The sequence below is a fragment of the Panthera pardus genome, unplaced genomic scaffold (assembly GCF_024362965.1).
Source record: "Panthera pardus isolate Hobbes unplaced genomic scaffold, ASM2436296v1 HiC_scaffold_17, whole genome shotgun sequence".
Lineage (NCBI taxonomy): Eukaryota > Metazoa > Chordata > Mammalia > Carnivora > Felidae > Panthera > Panthera pardus.
The window spans coordinates 49350142-49371079 of NW_026526732.1; the positions used below are offsets into that span (position 1 = coordinate 49350142).

At 40.7% G+C, this 20938-nt stretch overlaps 1 long non-coding RNA gene across 3 annotated transcripts in view; it reads left to right on the top strand.

The window, feature by feature from the left end:
• Positions 1-14793: 14793 nt before the first annotated feature.
• Positions 14794-20938, top strand: part of LOC109263567 (uncharacterized) — a 34530-nt gene continuing 28385 nt past the window's right edge. For 2 of the 3 annotated variants that reach the window (XR_008422915.1, XR_002078284.2), the window contains exon 1: positions 19539-20039. This is a non-coding gene — a long non-coding RNA (uncharacterized LOC109263567). Of the gene's footprint in view, positions 14958-15637; positions 15802-19538; positions 20040-20938 lie in introns of those variants that run through there. The other variant, XR_008422916.1, reaches the window with a different exon arrangement.

The window sequence follows — 20938 nt, forward strand, 5'->3', positions numbered from 1 at the left end:
TGAGGACAGAAATTCAGAAACCTGGACGTTGGCAGAGCAGAGTCTGGTTGATCCAGTTCTGCAAACTGCAGTTACTCACTACTGAAATAGGTTGTCTTTCTGGTAAGCACATTGCTTGGTGGGGGGGGGGGGGGGGGGTTGGTTGGGTAATTCGATGGATTAGTTTAAGAGGTGTGATCTAACTCCTTCATGCCTGCAGAATACCACGGAGGTCTTAGAAAACAAACATTGGATGAAAATTTAGGAAGAAGAATTGGTGAAGTTATTAACAAGGAATGCAAACCGATATTTACCATGAACAAATGAATTAAAAAGTAGAATGTGGTATCTAAAATAAAAGTGTCTGGATTAAGTAAACTAATCTTGCCCCTTATTAACATGGATTACTGAGGGCCGCTTCTACTCTACTTTCACCCTATCTTCCAAATAAATATTTGACCTCACGACTCCCTCTCGGCACTGCTTTCTTTCTTTTACATGTAAGAAAGAGAGTTTAGGGGCGCCTGGGTGGCTCAGTCGGTTAAGCGTCCGACTTCAGCTCAGGTCATGATCTCGCGGTCAGTGAGTTTGAGCCCCGCGTCGGGCTCAGCTGACAGCTCAGAGCCTGGAGCCTGTTTCAGATTCTGTGTCTCCCTCTCTCTCTGCCCCTCCCCTGTTCACGCTCTCTCTCTGTCTCAAAAATAAATAAACGTTAAAAAAATAAACAAATAAAAAATAAAAAAAAAAGAAAGAGTTTATCTTAAAAACAAAAACAAACAAACAAAAAATGATTCTGTATACATCTAGTTGTCAAGTTCCAGCAACTAGAATGCAAAAGACACTGGATATTGGGGGTCACATGTTTGGATAGAACTTTAACAAAACTTGGGAAAAAATGAGGCCCTTTTCTTCTTTATGAGCAAGATTAATATTTGGCATTTTTTCTTATGCTTTCCAAGAGGCCTTTAGACTTTTAAGGATATTCTTCCTGTGCTATTCTTCTGCAGAGATACCATATTTTACCGGTGATAGATGTGTTCCTGAAAATTGGTAAATAAAATCTTATTCAAATGCGGTAAAAGAGCTATTTAAAGAAATCCTATAGCAAATATTTTCATATATCCAAAGAGCATTTTTAAATGGATCCATTTAAAAGGTTGGTATGTGTGTGAATCAGGCTTTGTCAGGTGGGAGTGCAACAGTGTCTACAGGAGACGAAATCCTACCAGAGACAAAGCCAGAGAACTTTAATCAGAGTCACCTCCAAATTCACTTCAGCAAATGAAGCCCTGATCAGCAGTAATAGATCCTGAAAGTCAGGACTCAGGTCTTTTCTATCCAAGTGTAATTCTACTGAGCTATTAGAAGATATAGAAAGCAAGATGCCTGTGGAATGTTAGTAAGGTGAACTGAACTAGGGCAAATACAGTCCAGAGCACAGAAGAGCCTCTCCTGGATGTAGACAATAAACTAGCATACAGAGCATTTAAAATATAATCACTAGAATGGATCTTGGGCCAAAGGTTCAAAGTGATCCCACAACCCCAAGGCATGTGTAGTAAGTAGGGACAGGTTCTGCAAACATCAGGTAGAGCTGAAAAGAGAATTGACACAGTTCTTTGATTTATACAACTCCTGAATGTCACTCTTACTATGTATCTTGGAGAAGTCAGATATCATATACTGTAACAGCTTTATTGCTAGATTTTATGAGCACAGTTATATTTCATTCATTATCATCTCTGTGCCAATTCCTTTGTTTTCTCAGGTTTTCTAGTCTCCCTTTCTTTTATCCTTGGCTTTAATAACATCTTCTGTCAGATATCAGCTTGACATATGTTTTGTCAACTCACTCTCTTTTGGACAAGGTTTTTCTTATTCTTCCCCCTCGACATGAGATATAGAGCGCTTTGAGAGAAATACTACACATCTTATTCATACATTCAGATGCAGACATTTGGTGATACCCTGTTCTATGCACTCATTTTGATTTTTCTGTTTTTAAGAATAACAAAAAATATTTTGCCATGCTTAAAATTAATAAAGGACTTTCACATTCACTAGTCTATTTACCTTTCACAACTATCCCACGAGGAAATATTATGAATTTTGTTTTTCAGAGGAGAAAACTGATGCTTTGAAAGGTCAAGCCACTTAGAGTGGGTGGACCAAGAACCATATGTGCCTTGGATATTCTCTTAGGGAATCACTTAGGCCATTCCCTCAAGTGGCTTTAAGAAATTCCCATAATTAGTTTGAGATAACTGGAAAGCAAGTGACTTCAGGAAGAATAAAAAGCAGCAGCAGCACTAGTCACAGCTGCATCTTGGGCCGCCAACAAGCTCCCAAGGCAGATGCTTGTTGACTGCAAGGTATAGAACCCAGAGAAAATAGAAGACTAATCCAGGGAATATGATGGTCAAATAATGCATTTATTAGCTTTGAATGCGACATATATATACATATATATATATATATGTATATATACACACACATACACACATATATAAATACATATGCATACATATATACATACATATATATGTACACATACATATATATACACACACACATACACACACATATATAAATATGTGTATATATAAATAAATTTATATATAAATATATATGCATACATATATACATATGTACACATACATATATATATGCATACATATATACATATGGCATAGATACATATGGCAGAGTATACATATACATATATACGCATACATATATACATATACATACATACATATGGCAGAGTATACATATACATATATACGCATACATATATATACACACATACACACACATATATATAAATATGTGTATATATAAATAAATTTATATATAAATATATATGCATACATATATACATATGTACACATACATATATATATGCATACATATATACACATGACATACATACATATGGCAGAGTATACATATACATATATACATATACATACATACATATGGCAGAGTGTACATATACATATATACATATACATATATACGCATACATATATACACATACATACATACGGCAGAGTGTACATATACATATATACATATACATATATACGCATACATATATACATATACATACATACATATGGCAGAGTAAAGGGAAACCTAAGATGTATTTTGTTGGTATGGGAAGATTCCAATGAAGGGGTGGTGTCTGTTTAATCAATGAGGAAACAAATTCTCAAGAAATAATGATTTCCTTGAATCTCACCACCTTCCAACTGGTGATTCGGACCGGGGTCGAGCTGGTTATGAAATATTCAGTTGAGGTAAAGAGCATCGTGGTTGTGTCATCCGCACTGTTGCCTGTTTAAGGTATGTTGAGGGGCAGAGGGGGCTCAAGTGACTCGATCTCCTGGTGTGGCATTTCTCTGGCTCTAGCTCTGGGGCTGCTCCGGAACCTATTTCAGCTCCGGGCCAGCAGGGAGCTGCTCCGCGCAGGCTCCGCCTCTGGGAAGCCTCGGTATCTCGGCAACTGGTTTGGCTCCGCCCGGCCCCCGTCGCCGACCATGAAGTTCCAGGCAGGGTGATAACACTTTTATCTCCCTAACTTTCAAAGGCTGCAATGAGAGAGTCAGTGAATGTGTGAAATCACAAACTATCCTTCAAAGTGAGGGATTCTGAAAATGAGCAATCAAGCAATAAAAACGTCAAGACAAAAGGAAAAACTTGCCCTTCAGGCGTGCACAGCGGTAACAGCCCACGTAGAGAAATGCTATTAGGATGAAAGTTCCAGGCTTTTATTGTACTTTCTTTTTCTGATATTTGAAAAGGAAAACCTATGTTGAGCTTCTAGTGTTTAGAAGCCTATAAGCCTGTAAGAATCATAGTTGTACTGACATAATGTTATGTCAGTTATGTCTCAATTAAAAAAAGTATTGTTTAACCTAAACACAGAAATTATGTTATGATTGCCATATGACTGGATTCATTGGCTCACGGATTTTCAGGAACTCAGAAAGACAAGGAAATACCACCACATACCTTTCTGTATGTGGAACAACTGGAACTCTTGTCTTTTTTTTTTTTTAATTTTTTTTTAATGTTTATTTATTTTTGACAGAGAGACACAGAGCATGAGCGGGGGAGGGACAGAGAGAGAGGGAGACACGGAATCCGAAGCAGTCTGCAGGCTCTGAGCTGTCAGCACAGAGCCTTATGCAGGGCTCGAACCCACAAGCTGTGAGATCATGACCTGAGCCAGAGTCGGATGCTCAACCGACTGAGCCACCCAGGTGCCCCGGAACTCTTGTTTTTTGTTGGTGAGAATATAAAATGGCATTTTACTTTGTAGAACTGTTTGGAAGGTTCTAATAAGAAGACATTTACCGTACAGCCAACCCATTTCATTTTTAGGCATACATCCAAAAAAGACAAGAATATTCATGGTGGCATTGTTCATAATAGGCCTCGAATGAAAACAACCCGAAAATCCATTGACCGAAGAAGAATGGAAAAACCAACTGTGGCACACATATATTTAATTATTACTCAGCAATAAAAAGGAATAAACTACTAAAGCATTCAAAAATTTTTTGAGCAAAGGAATCCTGACACAAAAAGTAAACGTATGATTCTAGCTACATGAAATTCAAGAAGAGGTCAAAGTCATCTACGGTTATAGAATTTGGAATAGTGGTTACCTGTAGAGGTAGGAGGAATGTGAGGGTTGTTGACTGTGAAAAGACTGAAGAAACTTTCTGGAGTTGTGGAAATATTTTCTATTTTGAATAGGCCACCCTGAAGTATACAAAATTTCATCAAGCTGTGCACCTTAGGTTTTGATTAGACTGCAAGGAAAATACACTTCAGGAGAACACCATGAGCATAAATTAAAGAAAGGTCATAAGATGCGGTAGAGACATATATAAAGTTGTAAGGTAAATTCGTGTTGGTCCTCAGTGAGGACAACCTGAAGACGTGGTTTGGGCGGTGTTGAGATATCAGTTTAACCTACTTTATGGTTTTTGTGGGGAGACAGCTTGTTCATCGTTCCTAGGAGGGGATGGAGGATAGAAATAAAGACAAGCGATGGTGGCACAGTGATTCAGATCTCTAGCTTACAGAGGGTGTGAACACAGCTGTATTTCAGTGTGTTGAGGGCCATGTAACGTCAATGTATCAGGAGACAGCACCTTTAGCAAGACTGGGTCATCTAGAAAGAGTGGAAATAGATGGTAGAGACGGATGCTCCCGATCATGCTGGTTTTCCATCAGAGAACCTGGGAAAAGTTATACTATGTCCAGTGGATTAGACCTGTTCCAGAATGCACAGGAGGTCCTTGCTGGAGATACTTCCCAAATACATCTTGGGAGAAGAGATGTCAGGTTAAAGAAGGCTGAAATTTTACAGGAAGAAGTGAGAGATGAGCCAGAGACACTGGGTGTAAAAATTACTGCGACTTCAGGTATACTCGGGACCGGTGAGCAGCCAAGGGCTAATTCAGGGGCTCTATGCTGCCTTAAAAAGGAGATAGTATATGTTATATTCATGTGTGTGCTCTAGGGCTCCAAGGTCAAAACTTAATGAGTTTGACTAGGTTTGATCATCAATCTTACTGCTATAACCGCGAGCCATTAGGAACTAACTTTCAGTTTCCAGACTTTCAAAATAGTACAGGTGAGCTTGCCAGGAATTTTCTATGATCCTATAGAAAGTCCAGTAGCAGCTGCCAAGAGTTTGAGTCTCCATGGCAGCAAATAGCTACGCCCAGTAGGAGAGGATCCCCATTTCTTTAGGAAAGGCTTCCTGATAGGTCTGAGCCATCTCAATGCTAGGACTGAGAGGTCCCCACCCATGGAGTGGCTTAATAATACCTTGCCAAGACAAATACAGAAACTTTAAAAGAGCCTTTCTCCTCACCCACAGAAATGGTTCACAAGTAAGAGGTAACACACACCCGTGAACTCCATTAATCTTCCCAAAGCAAAAAGGCAAGGGATCCACTTGGTGATAAAGTGAACCCAACACGTGAAATCTTAGCGAGACGTCAGTCAGGAGGCATGAGTGACAATTTCCAGGGTATTAGATTGGATCTTCAAAATTACTTGTGGAATAATAGAAGATACAGACATCACGGGGAAACAAAACACTATTTATTTCAGTTTTACATTTACAAAACATCCTTGGTCCACAGAAGCTATTGTTTTATTATGCATTCTTTCTCAGCATACAAATAAATTTCATCCAAAAACTGAAAACATAGAGTGACGTAGTGGAAAGAACATGGACACTGGAGCCAGACAAACTTGGGTTTGAATTTTGTCCTCAGCAGTTGCTAGAGAGTCTTAGCAGAGGTTAGGTTAGGATATACAGCTGCCAGTTCTCGGTAGTTTACAATAAAGATTTATTGTTCACTCGCATTACATGTTTTATTGGGTTGGCTGTGTTTTTGCTCCCTGGTGTCTTTATTCCAGAAACTAAAATAAAGACACAGCCTGTATCTTGTTATTGAGGACCTCGTTGGCCTCATGGGAGAGGGAGAAGAGAAGGCTCATGGTGAACAATGTGATATTTCTGCTCATTGACCTAAACAAGGCCCAAGGCCAAGCTGGATTGTAGAACTCTGTGTAGGGAAGGGCCCACTGGAAGTAAAACATTTGGAGAGTACTTGGAATATAATTTACTTCAGTGATTTTAGTGAAGTTACTTCTCCAAATCTCAACCCCCTCAAACTGGAAAGCAAGGTTAACAATCCCTGTCTTATACAATAGTTCCTAGTAAACAAATGTGAATTATCTGACATGCAGTATGGTCTGAACGAACAGCTCTTTTCTTTCTTCTTTTCTAATGTCTATGAATGAGCACTGATTTGCATTACTGTGAATTTCAGAGTTCAAAAATTAATCAATGCTTCTAAATCATAATTTCTTAACAACTATGTGTTGGCCATGTTTCACTGTGTGCACTGGAATTCACTAAATGGGAAGAAATAGAAGACATCATCATTTTTTCTTTAAAATTTCACTAGCCTACGGAAGGAAACTAATACTAACAATCGGAGTGCAAAGTAGAAGAGTGTTTTCATTAAGCTTCACACATGAGGATCTGAGAGGGGAAATAGTATTGTTAGTGGCATTTTATAGTTAAACGAGTTCAATAACAATTTTTTAAAAATTCATCAGTTCACTAATTAGCAAAGATTTGAGACTTTTTTTCTTCTGGCTATTAAGCAGAAATGAATGTACGCTATAGAAACTTAAAATACAGAAAAGGACTTGCAAGAAAAATAATCATGCATAATCTCACTCCAAGAATATTCATGGTTAACATTTTATTATATTTTCAGTCTTTTTGTGTGTGTGTTTATAATATTGTACAACTGGAATGATAATGCATAGAGCTTTTTAAAACTTGATTTCTTCACTTAATAGTATGTTTTACTTTCCTGTCCACAAAAACACCATTTTGCAAGAATGCTTAATGTCCGTCTATCATATATCATATGATATATTCATATACATAAAGCTTCTATCATTGGATACTTCATGAATTACTCAGCCCTCTGCTCTTGATGAATATTTGGATTGTGTCTTTTTTTGTTTTGTTTTGTTTGTTTTGTTTTGCAATTAAGAAAACTCTGGATTAAACATCTTTGCACATATATTCTTGTGTGCATTTGAAATTATTTATTAAGATTAGGGTTCTAAAAGAATAATTCTGTCAAAGAATATTTTCTTTTTAAAGCACTTGATACGTATTGTTACTTTGTTTTCCAGAAATTTTTGGTGAATGTTTTAACAAACATTCTTTATTTTATTTTTAAGTTTATTTACTTATTTTCGGAGACAGAGAGAGTGTGCGAGCGAGTGAGCGGGGTGGGGGAGCAGTGACAGAGGGAAAGAGGATCCCGAGTGGGTCCTGCACCCTTAGCACAAAGCCCCACGCAGGGCTTGAACTCATGAGCCATGAGCTCAAACTCACAAACCATGAGATCACGACCTGAGCCAAAATCCAGAGTCGGATGTTTAACCGACTGAGCCAACCAGACGCCCTAAACCTTTTTTATTTTTTAATTGCATGCATAATTGTGGAGGGGTGGGATTGGGAATAGGTGGGGATAAGGAGTTGGGTTGGAAGATGGGATGTGAACCTGAATAAGACCATATTTATATATATATATACATACACATATATATATGTATGTGTATGTATATATATATATGTATTTGGAATGTGCAAAAAATTAATTGAGTGTGGGCTAAATCTAAGAGCAGCCAGGTGAAAGTACTAAGTGGGAAAAGCAGTAGCATTTGAAAATCCTACCCCAAAAGAAGGGTTTTGTGTCCTAGATGGTTTGGAGGGCAGGAGACAGACTAGTCAGCAGAGTTAGACAGGTTTAGCTCTTCCCCAAGGTCACAGAGCTAGTTAATGACGTAGGATATGGGTCTTTGATCTCACGGTGAGTACATTTTGCAATGCACCACCCTGCCTCTCAAGAAAAGGCATACGTTAAAGAGTCAAATTACTACACCGGGTATGGTGCAATTAAATGACAAAATGGACACCATAAACACGTGCTTCCTGAGGCAGTCGTTCTCTATCCAGGGACTCAGGGTTGGGTCAGGTGGATTTCAAAACAATTGCTGAAAATGTGTTCTGTCTTAGTTTCCATGACTTCCTACAAATTGTTGTTGTTGTTTTTATTTCTGTTAATTTTAATTCTGGTCCAAATCGTCCATGTGGGGATTTTAAGAGACTGTTGTATGTTCCAAATCAGTATTTCTCTCGATGTTCCCTGTCCCTTGACCTCTGACAAATGTTTTGGATATACCCTGTGTAGTGGACAGCTTAGTATTTATTATTATTAGTTTAAAAATGATTGAGCATTACTCTGCACTCGTATTGTTCTAGCTCCTGGAGGTAAAGATGTGAACAATAAAGATATGGCTCTTCAGAGGGTATTTACATTTTAATGAGGAGAGACAGACAACACTAAAAAAGTTAACTGGCACAGTAATTTCAGAGGGTAATATATGTTATAAAGAAAGTAAGATGTGATGTTTTGATAGTTATGGGGCCTTGGCTTTACTTAGGGTAATGACAGGGAGATACTCATTAAGGCAAGGTCTTTGAGTTAAGACCAGAAGGGCAAGAAGGCACCAGCCTTATGAAGACTGGGGTAGAGTATTCTGTACAGAAGGAATATCAGTGGCAAAGGCTCCAAATCAGGAACAAGCGTGCCATGTTCAAGAAATGGTAAGAAGCCTGTGTAGCTGTGAGTGTGAGAGAGAAAGGGAAAAGAGGATCTTAAAAACAGAAAAGGATTAGCTCCTGGGGGTCAGGTAGGCTATGGTACGTTTCGATTTTGTATCAGTTTTAGTAGGGAGATATTAGAATGCTAACGAGACCACAATGAATGTGTCTGTCTAAAACTAATAATAATTGGCGACAACAGCAGACGTGAAAAAATTATGAAAAATGATTTCTATCTTTTCTCCACATCCCTCACCCTCTTTCATATGAGATAAAGAGATTAGAGTGCCAGGGACGGAAGATAACAGCAAAGAGGCAGAGACTGGTGTAGGGCCCCGAGCACCAGCCGGGTTTGGCCAGGTGGCTAACAAGGGGTTAGTTGTGCCAATCACCAAAAGAGGCAGTCTGGAGAAGGAACAGGCTCCTGAGAAAGGGTGATGGAGATGACAGATTCATTTTGGACATTTTAGGCGTGAGATGTCTGTGGAGTAAATACCCAGGCGGATTCTTCAGCAGACCTCTGGCAAGACAGTCTGAAACTATTATGGAGAATTTGAGCTGTAGATGTGGGAGCCCCAACCATACGTAGTGATCGGCATATACTTTTTGCAGGTTGTGGATTACATGTGGTTTAAAAAATATTAAACAATTTATTAACTGAAAAAAAAATGTCCATGACGCAGCATTTGGAAGATATTTATCATCTGGATGCTACAATAGCTTACATAGTGGTTACAACAGTTTGGGAACCCCGCTTTCTTACCAAACAGACGTGAGGCTATGGGGCTGGCCTGGGAGAACTGTCATTCTGTGGGTGTGAACACAAATTGCAAATCATGTTTTTTTGAGGCCAGAAAGTTGTGTTTTTTTAAAATTAATTTTTTTAAGTTTATTTATTCATCGAGAGAGAAAGAGAATGGGGGAGGGGCAGAGAGAGAGGGGGAGAGAGAATCCCAGGCAGGCTCTGTGCTGTCAATGCAGAGCTTGATGCAGGGCTCCATCCCATGAACCTCGAGATCGTGACCTGAGCCTAAACCAACAGTCTGACTCTTAACTGACTGAGCCACCCAGACACCCTGTTTTTGTTTTTGTTTTTGATGAGTATTTTGACTATACTATATGTGAACTCGGGTATGGGGCTCTGAAAGAAGAAAACATGATTTGGAGAGAAGGAAAATGGCAGTGACAGTGAAGGGTAGGGGTCAACCAGCAAAAATGAGTTTACCCGTGGAGGTGGGCTTTGCAAGGCCAGCATTCAGCTGGACCATTTAAAAGGTGAAGAGGAGAAGTTTCTCAGAGTGAGACGGATGGTGTGTAGTCTTTGTTTTCATATCTGAACAAAGGAAGAGCTGAGCTCTGACAGACAGCAATATGAGAAAGATGGCTTTGACCAATTTTCTTTAAATAATGTAATTTTAAACCACTGGACTTTTGAATGATGTCTCTAGAATGGTAATATGTCCCTGAATATGTAAAATAAGTCTTTATAAATAAGTTGGCTTTCAAAGTATTTTGCAGTATATTTCATCTATTTATATTCTCTCCATGACATGATTGTCCAAGGTTCTCTTCTCCTGTTGTGCTGGCTAACCTAAAGTTGATAATGGATAGTAAGCAGTTATGGTAATGGATAGAATTACACAAGGCAACTCTATAGAGCAGTGGTTCTTAGACCTAGTTGTGCACCAGAATCACCAGTGAGATTTATTTTATTTTATTTTACTTTATCTTATTTTAATATTGATGTACAAACTTACCCCAGATCAAATAAATCAAAATCTTTGGGAATGGGAACCAGGCATCAATAATTACAAGTAAGTCTCGGAGGTAATTCCAATGTGCAATTAAGGTTGGAAACCATACAATATAAAAGGAAGAGAATTGAGGACATGGTCCTGGGAAATACCTAAGAAGAGGGAACAAGACAGGGCCAAAAAACAGGATGGCTGGAGAGACAGACAAAAAACCAGAAGGGGTGGGTTTTCAGAAACTGGGAGAGATACAGAAAATAGCCAACAGTGTTAGGTACTGAAATCAGCAAAGACAAGGACTAAATATTCTTCTGGATGCCATTTGTGTCTTTTGCATGAGCCACTCCAATGAAGCCAAGGGTTCTGAAGTAGGTTTGCAGTGAGAGACAGTAAGTATGGGAATAAAGAAATTGAACAGAGTATGTATAGACCACTCTTTCTTAGCATGGCTGTAAGTGGATACAAATATGTGGCCATAGATGAATGAGACATAGAATCAGGGAGAGCTTCATCAAAAAAATATGGGTGTCTTACAGCATGTTCATAAGCTTAGAGAAAAGAGTGGTAGAGAGTGAGAAACTGAAAGTGTAGGAAGGAAAGGGAAAAAGAACAAGGTTTTTGAGGAATCAGAGGAGGGTAATATATAATATGATGTATATAACATGATTAGATTTCATCAGAAAAAGGAATTCATTCATTGGGATTGAAGAAAAGCAGTAATATAGGAATGAATAAATGTATTGGGAGAAGGGAGCCCTGATGTTATGAGAGATGAGGCAAAATAGCTTCTATTTTCTCTGTGAATTAGAAGGTAAATCTCCGTTGTGAGTGAGAGGAATATTGGTGGAGTTAGTTCCTAGAAGAGAGTGGAAACATTTTGGAAAGATTGCAGGGCAAAGTGGGAGAAGCAGGTGACTGGGGTTAAATGGAAAGATGGGAGAGCATTGTTGTGACAGGAGACTGTGGTGCTGGTGTTCAAGGGACGTCAGCAATCTGGACATAGTAGTCGGGGTTGGATGGTTGGCTGAATTGAGGCTGGACGTTTTACTGGGTGGTCATTTTGAACTAGAAAGAAGCTGATGGTGTTAACAGCATTAGGGTCTAAGAGGTGAACCTCCAAAAGATCCAGACTGGCTAGAAAAGGAAACAAAAAGAAGTGACTGATAAATTGAGAGAAAATGGAGGGAAGGATGAGGCCACAAAGGTGAAGCAGGAGAACATTTATGGTGGGAAGAAGGGGAAGAGAAACGAGGGGCATAGAGAGGATTGTTGTCAGAGAGGAAGGTTTTGGAGATCATGTTACAGAGTAGTGATGGAGAGGGAGGAGGTACACAAAAGCGGAGGAAAGGATTTTAGCTACATTGAGTTCACAATTCGAATTGGAGGCTAAATACAAAGACAAATAAGAAATAGAATAAAGGTGACGTTTGCCAGCACCGAAAGAGTGATATGCGCAATGCCTGCTCTGGAGGTTCAAATACGACATCATCGTAAGGAAGAACTACCAATGGACTTCACGGTGGAGAAGAAGAAATGCCACCTGTATCTTGAGGGTGAACACAATCCAGAAAAATAGGAGCCGGGAAGGGATTTTAGGCAAACAGTAGGGTAGCCTTGAATGTAGAAGGAAATAAAATTATATTTGAATACAGCAGTTTGACTAGACAAGGACTTGTGGAGAGAAGGTTGCATAAAAGGGAAGTAACACTGGAGGGCTTAGGATGGCCTTCGATGTACGGCTAACGAGTTTTGATAATGTGATAGCATTCCTTAACAATATCTCAGGTAAATAGAATTTCTGCCAAAATGAAAGCAGAAAATCATACCTAAAGGTTAGCTTTTCAGCAGCCTTCTTCTTCACCTGATTCGTGAAATCAGGATCCATCTTTTCTGGAGATTGCTTGGAACCCCGACATTCTTCAGGGCCCAGTGTTTCTGGGACATGGCCTTCTTTTGTCTCCTCCACCCTGCCCTCTGGCTGCCAGATTTGCCTCCTTCCAGCCAAATCATCTGATATTTCCCAGTGGAATCTCATCCCCACCCAGTGAAGCTCACCCCCGGAAGTTAACAGGAGGGATCCTTTCGCCGCTCTGGCCCTGCGAGGTTGTGCATTTTAACTGTCAGCCTCTGGTGACAAGACGGTCACATTCCTCGTGTCACCCAAGGAAGAGATTGCAACAGCGGAGCCTTCAAGATGCTCCCCCTCCTAAGATGAGTCAGACCGTAGACAGAGGAAAATGGTGATGCAGGATGAAGGCCCTCGACTTCTGGTCCCTCACCCCAATTACATTTACCTTTGCAGCCACTCAGTGCTTCCCCCTCCCCTCTCAGGACAAGTGGTGGCCTTCTCTCTATTTAACTCCAAATCTGTTCCCTACACCCTCTTCACCCATTCTATACAGTTTCCTCAGAGACCTCACCCATTTATGATTTCCTCTAACGTATACTGTCCAGTCGTTATTTTAGTGCCTCTTTCCTCTTGGAAGATAAACATCTTCTATCATAAAACAGTACAATAAAATCACTATGGCATAGCCTCATTTTTCTTCCGGTGGCATTCATTCATTCTCCTTTCCCTCTTGGTCTAGCCTCATTGTCCACATTCTCTGCCTCTGCCTTTGATTCACTGTTCTAGACTCTAATCTTATTTATTTATTTGTTTAATGTTTATTTATTTTTGAGAGAGAGAGAAAGCAAGAGAGAGAGAGAGCACATGTGAGTGGGGGAGGGGTACAGAGAGAGGGGAAAACACAGAATATGAAGCAGGCTCCAGGCTCTGAGCTGTCAGCACAGAGCCTGACACAGGGCTCGAACCCAAGATCATGACCTGAGCCGAAGCTGGACGCTTAACTGATTGAGCCACCCGGGCACCCCTAGACTCTTAATCTAGCTGCAGTCCGTATGCAGCACTGAAATTCTCTTCTGAAGTCACTAATGAACTCCTTGTTGCTATTTTAAAGGATCAGTGTTCAGTCCTTGCTTCTCCCCAAGACTAACCCAATTTATTCTCCTCTGTAGGTGGATTTCCTCTACTCTTCCCCTGAATGTTGGCCTTCCTCAGAGTTCTGTTCTCAGGCTACCTCTGCCCTCACTGGGCAACTTTCCAGATTGATCTCTTTCTCCCTCACATCTTCACCTGTCACCTGTACGCGGAGGTTTCCCGAATCTACATCTCCAGCCCTCAGCTGTCTTTCCAGTCCAGACTCACATCCCCTCACCCAGGGGAAACCTCTGTTGGAGGATCCACAAGCACCTCCAACTTAAGATGAAAAAAAAATGAACTCAGCATCTAACCCTTCTCCCTACCTTCCCCACGTCTTTACGTCTTCCTGTTACATTTAGCAAAGGCGCCATCATTCATGTTGTTTCTCCAACTGGAAAATTGCCAGTCATCCCTGATTCCTCCCTTGCATCCTCCACCCCTCCTTTTTTCCTCCTGGCAGCCCCCCCCACCCCACCCTTTGTGGAGCCTTATCAGGGCTGTCTATATGATACAGATAGTCTTCTAACCTTTTCCTTGACTTCAGATTTCCTCACCTGCATTCATTCCCACAGTAACACTGGAGGGATGGCTCTGCCATGGTCTGCCTGTGCCACTCTAGCTTTCAAGTAACATGCGGAAAAGTCTTTGCAAAGCAAGTAACGCCCTCCTTATCTGGCCCAGCCTTGTTTCTTACCACCCGTTTCTCCTCTCTTCACATTTCCTCTCTCTGTAATCCCTCCTATTTGCTTTCTCTCAAACCATTCAGAGATACCCGCCCCGCACCGAACTTGCCATGCTTGTTTTCGCATTTGCACCCATGTTTCTCTCTGCCACGTACACCTGGTCTTTCTTGCCTGCTCTTTTACATCTCTGTCAACGCCTCTCCTGTCATGAGAGATGGAGCTGGCTGCCCGCCCTGTGCTCTAGCCCTCTGCACCTGCAAGGATCAGAGCTTCTGTCACGCATAGTATATCTTACACGTTCAGTTCCCTCATTGGTATGGGAGCTCCAGCAGGTAGGGTCTGAGTCTGACTTGCCTCTCTCTTCTCAGAATTAGGATGAGGGCAGCGCTGGGCATGTGCTCTATGAACACGGGAAAGAGGTGCATCTCTATCGTGGGTCCTGATAGGTGATTCATCTGAGCTGGAGGGGCCCTGAGTGCTTCTGAGCCCTCCTCTGATTTGGAGGGCTGTGACAACTCCGTGGTCTCAGGAAATGTACTCAAACAACTATTGTAGTTATCAGTCACGGTTTACATGAGAAGATACGAAAAATCTCCCTGGTACCAAGTGCTTCCTCTAGACATAGAAGAGGTTAAGTAAATATTTGATACATTAATGATTGAACAAATTGGTGACTCAAATATTAATTCTTTCTGTTCCAAAACAGCCCTGGCAAGGAGATTACCTTATTAAAGAATGAAATGTCACCTTTATTGTCTAGGGTAAAGGCGGAGTTGATTGTTTTCAAGTTCTTAGAGCAAAGTCAGAATTTATTTGATGTTTGGAGATTATTCCCATTGAACCTGAAACAACTGTTTGTTTAAACTTTTCTCAGGACACTTTACATACAGATCCTAAATGTGGGGTGTGGGGGATGAGGGGTGGGGTGGGGGATGGGGGGTGGGGGATGGGGGAGGTGCGGGTGTGTGCGCCTGCGCGCCCATGCACGTCTGCTGCTTGTTTGTTTTCTTAGGTTTGTGGAAAGGAAATACTGTATTTACATCGTGCTTCGGCTTTCTCAGCACTCCCTTCCTTTAGTCCCAGGAACATGCATCACGCCGAACTTAACTATTTCTTGACAAACCCAGAGCATATGTTCGCACAGACAAGGAAGTCAGAATGACAACACTATTGAAGGTAAACACGTCTGCACTGAGCTATTATGTCCTCAGAATTCGGGCGTCTTTTGTGGCTAATTTTGTCACATCTCAATGATGGACTTGAAAACATTCAAATATTGGCTAAACTAATCTAAGAAAAGTGCTCTGAGAAAAATTAGGGCAAAATCAGCTTATTGATTCATAAACTTAAGAATTTGATGAAATGTAGTGTAATGATGTTTTCAAAAATTCATCACAAAAACTGGGAGATGTGCTGGATATAATTGATATTGCCATCACTTCTGGAGATTTATTGAAAACAATCAATGACTGAAGCTTTGTGAAGGATGCCTTCATTCTTATTATGACTTGGATGTTACGTGAAAATTGAAAAGTTATGACTAGTTCTCTGAAACTGGCAGAATAAAGAGAATGCATCTTGTATATATTATGAAAACCATAATTCTTGTCAAATGAAATGCATCTCTTCTGCATAAAACACTCAAGTGTGTTAGTGAATGCGGTGTTTCCTTTTTCCTCCCATATTTTACTGTCAAGCAAAACTGACGATGTTTTGCGGATACATATTCCAAATCAAGATCTCTCTTAGCATGTAGATATATAAGATTTTTGATTAGTATTTGGTAATCTTGACCAAAAGAAAACTGCCATATCCAAGACTGAAGAGTAGGAGGAAGCAAAAACAAGGGGAATTCTAAAAATACAAATTCATGAGCCTTAGTCAGTACCATAGGCATGGACCTGGGTCTATATTGTTTTTTGAGTTCTCTAGGTAGTGCTGAAGCATGGCCAGGTTTGGGAAGCACTAGCAAGAACCCAGTTCTCTCCACCTGGATTAATTTTCACATCTGTCAGAATGCTCTCCTGAACTAGATGTGGGTATGAAACAGTGTCTCTAGCTGGTGGCAAGGGAAAGGGAACAGGTGCTTCCCTCTTCTTTCCCTTCTGTGATAGCAAGTACGTCTGTGGTAGGTACACTAGCTGGCCGCAACACCTCCCTTGCCCCGCTGGAATCATCAGTTGACAGAGCTGGTGGGAAACGCAGAGATTACTTTAGAGGAATTACATTTTGTAGTTGAGGACGCGTTTATATAGATATTAAGTTACTTGGAAGATCACATAGATAGTTCCAGAAAGATTTGAGATGAGAACTCAGATCTTCTGAGACCACATGCTTTTCTAATTTTAAAAAAAGGAGGGGGGAAAAAGCTATTTACAATCAGACTTCAATCTAATTTCTCATCCTCATTTCCTATCACTTCACTCTCAGCACTCTGTTGACTTTTTCTCAGAACTCTGGGTATTTCATAATACAGTAGACATCAGTTGTAATGCCAGCTCAGTGTCCCTTCTTCCTTATTTTGGTAAAAGTTCTTGACTTGTCATTGTGAAACCACTTATCCATCATTCTCATCTGATTTGAGTGGGTTCACCCCAGCCCCTGGCTTGGGGAACAGGATATGACTTAAACCAGGGCAACTGCAGGCCGAGCGATTGGTTCAAGAAGGACAGGGATTCATCCAGGCCAACGAGAGTCAGTCAGATAAATTTTTTGGAAGCATTAGGAAAGAGCTGCTTTCTCCACTGTGGTCCTCATGAGCAGGAAGGAAACTATTGCAGCTGATGGCCTGGTTTGACAGCAGTTAGGGAGTCCCTGCCTGAGAACAAGGTCAACACAAAAGTCATGTGGAAAAAGAGAGACTGATTCTTGGTGTTCCACCTAGAGTTATGGATCCAGTCATGCCATTTCCATGTCGGTTCCTGGATTTTCCACTTATGCAGCCAATAAATCACCTTTCGGCTTCGGCCGGTTTGACTGGGTTTTTGTTACTGTGCAGCTATCCTGCCATTTCCTTGTAATATCCATTTTCTATTTTTCCTCCTACAAAGCTATTTATTCGAGAAGGCTTGAAAGTCAAGTTTAACTGTTAAAAATAAACAAGAAAAGGCACGAAAGAGTGTCCTGCAGGTGTTCTGTTCTCGGCACAAACCAACTTCCTGGTTAATAGCCTTGACTTGATGACCGTTGGGGCAAGCATGTGGGAAACTGATTTCATCACTTTTAGAACACTGGCCTAGGCCTATGAAATGTCATTGGACAAAGATTCATGCTTTTGTGGGGTTTATCTTTTTATGCAGGGAAAGATAATTTAAAAAAAAAAACATGAAAAACTAAACATGTAAATTAGTCTGTGGCTAGTAAGTGATAAGTGTTGTGTTAAAAACACAAACAACAGCAAAGAAATCAGAGAAGGGGGTTCTTTTAGGGTTTTAGGACTTCCTTCCAGTGTAGGGGGAGATACCCCCCAACAAAACACTAAGCAATTCTTGGACACCCCGCTGGTGTCAACTCAATTCTGATACTATTTACTAGGAGATAGCATCAGATTCCACAGGTTAAGGGTTCAGTATTGTAGGAATGCCTCATTCCCCAATCCCACCTCCCCACTTCAGAGACCAGGCACAAGCCTCAGGCTGTTACCTGCGAGTCTAGGAAACCAGCTATAGATTGGAGGTTCCAATGATCTCCTCCTTAGGTTCCTTTAAGTTGCTAAAACAACTCGCTGGACTCAGGGAAACACCTCTGTTTACCAGTTCTTTAAAGGATATGATAAAGGATATGAATCAACAACCAGATGAAGAGATGTAGAGGGTGAGGGATGTGGAAAGGGCACAGAACTTTCCTGACCTCTCCAGGCACACCACTCTCCCTGGATCTGCAAGTGTTCACCAACCTGGAAGCTCTCCAAACTCTGTCCTTTTGGGCTTTTATGGAAGCTTTGCTATATCGGCACAATTGATTAACTCATCAACTATTGGCTAATTCATCCTGTAGCCCCTCTCCGGTTCTAGATTGGGGGTGAGGTTAGTGGAACTGAAAGTTCCAAACCTTTAAATCACACAGCTGGTTCTTCTGGCAGCCAGCCCCTACCCTTAGGTGGGGTCTAAAAGTCACCCCATTAACATAATAAAGGACACCTTATTTGCGGTCATCACAGGAAATTCCAAGAGTTTTAGGAGAAGTGAGTGAAGAACTATGGACGAAGACCAAACACATCTAGTCAACTGAGTGACCAAAATATGTATTTCTTCTGAATCACAATATTGCATGGGTACTAGAAATGCTGGGGATGGGATTTAAAATTAAAATTTAAATTTAAAATAAAATTTCATTAGAAAAGTAATAACTAAGAAAAGACAGTGGTGAGGGTGACCACCTGGGGAAAGAGTGTTTTAGGTTTTAGAACAACCAGTGCCAAGGGCAAAAGGGAGCGGACAAGTGTCCCAGGAGCAGGAGGCCAGGTTAGCTGCTACAGAGCTAAGTCAGGAAGACCACAGAGGTTAGATCACATTCTATTTGTAGCCATCTGTGAGCATTTTGGCTTTTATTCAGTGGAATAGAGAGCAAATAGGGTTTGTTTTATTTTTCTCTATTCTAGCAGAGGAGTGACATCTAATTTTCATTTTTAAAAAGTGCCTCTGGGTGCAACGGTGAGAATAATCAAGGGGATAAGGGGGGAAGCAGGGAGATGAGTTAGTAGGCTGTGGCAGATAACGTCCACAGATGCTCAGCTCCACTCTCAGGCTTCTAAACTCTCCTCTGTGTACCATGAGTCTGGAAGCTTGCAGACCATTATTCCTAGGCTCTCTTGCCAGCTGGCTTTCACGTAAAATCTGCCAATGGAAAGCATGGTGGGAGGAGGAGTGTAGGAGGAAGAGACAAGCCAGTTTTTCTGCTTCTGATGGCACTTCTAGTCGCATGGTGGTAGGGGCAGTGGGTGACTGAGCACCTGGAGAACAGAAAAGCCATGAACCGATGGGAAGATGGGTGCAAATGGGACATGTTTGGGGCAGAAGTAAGTGGATGAATAGGGAAGAGAGGAGGAGTTCAATTTTGGATATAGGAAGTTTGAGATGCCTGGTAGCTATCCAGATGGGGAGATCAATAAGCGACTAGATAGTTTGGAGCTGGCTGTAGATATAAATCTGAAAGTTAGTGATGTCGTTTGAAAGCCATGAGATTAGGTGAGCTCACTGAGGAATAGAGAAAAAGAGGACCACCCCCGAATCCAGGCTGTCTGACATGAAAACTCAGGGAGGAGAAGAGAAACTGACAAAAACAGATTGAAAAAGAGGGATCAGTGTTGTAGGAGGAAGATCTCAGAGAAGAGACAGGGACCAACTTTGTCAGATGGGCTGCTGTGTCAAAACCGCATGGACGCTGAATGGACGGCTGACTTCAGCAACATAAAGGTAATTGGTGACCCTGACAAAAGTAGTTTTTATAGGGTGTGGGAGTGAAAATCCTGGCACTAGTTTATTCATTCACTTATTCATTTTAAAATACCCGTTGAGCACCTGCTTTGTGCCAATCACTGGGGATTTGAGGTCAATAAGGAAGACATTGCCCTTATCCTGTAGAAGTTTAGAGTATTCTACTGTAATGACAAGCTATAATTTCATGCAGAGATCAACTTTGAAACAGACTCTTATTATACGTGTGTGTGCGCATATACATACACACACTTAAAAGACTAAAGACAACAAGAAAGATACAGGCTAAGGGAAGTTTACTGTGAGAGCCATCGCACCGCTGGAACAGGTCTCTGAGCTGGGACTTGCTAAATGCTGTTTATCTTGTGAGTTGAAGCATCTGGCCTCTTTAAAAAGGGATTATCGACTCTCTTTTTGTTTTTATTTGGGAAAGTATTTGACCAGGTGCCATAATTTGATTTTAATCTGATTTTGTCTCTGTAAGACTCAGATAGTTTAATTACTGGTTTGATCCGGCACCTAGAATATGAATTGCTGGAAAAATAACACGTTGCATTCCTATCGTCAGGTTTGTTTTCACGGATTCTCTCTCCTGAATACAAGTGGTTATTCATAACTCTTCAAGGACTAGGATTTGCAAAACAGTATTTTGATCATCTAAATATCATCTGATAGAACAGGTAAAGCAATCTCTGAAACCCTAAAATTTTCTAGAATAAGTTTGCCATCAGGTCCTGTGCAAATGAAAAGAATTGAAACTGAAACAAAACTTAAATTATAGATGCTCTAATGTGTGTTTCATTATGAATCCTAAATATTATTCTTCTGTAATTCTTTTGAGCAAAGTAATCACTAGTAAGACAATAAAAATGTCAGTA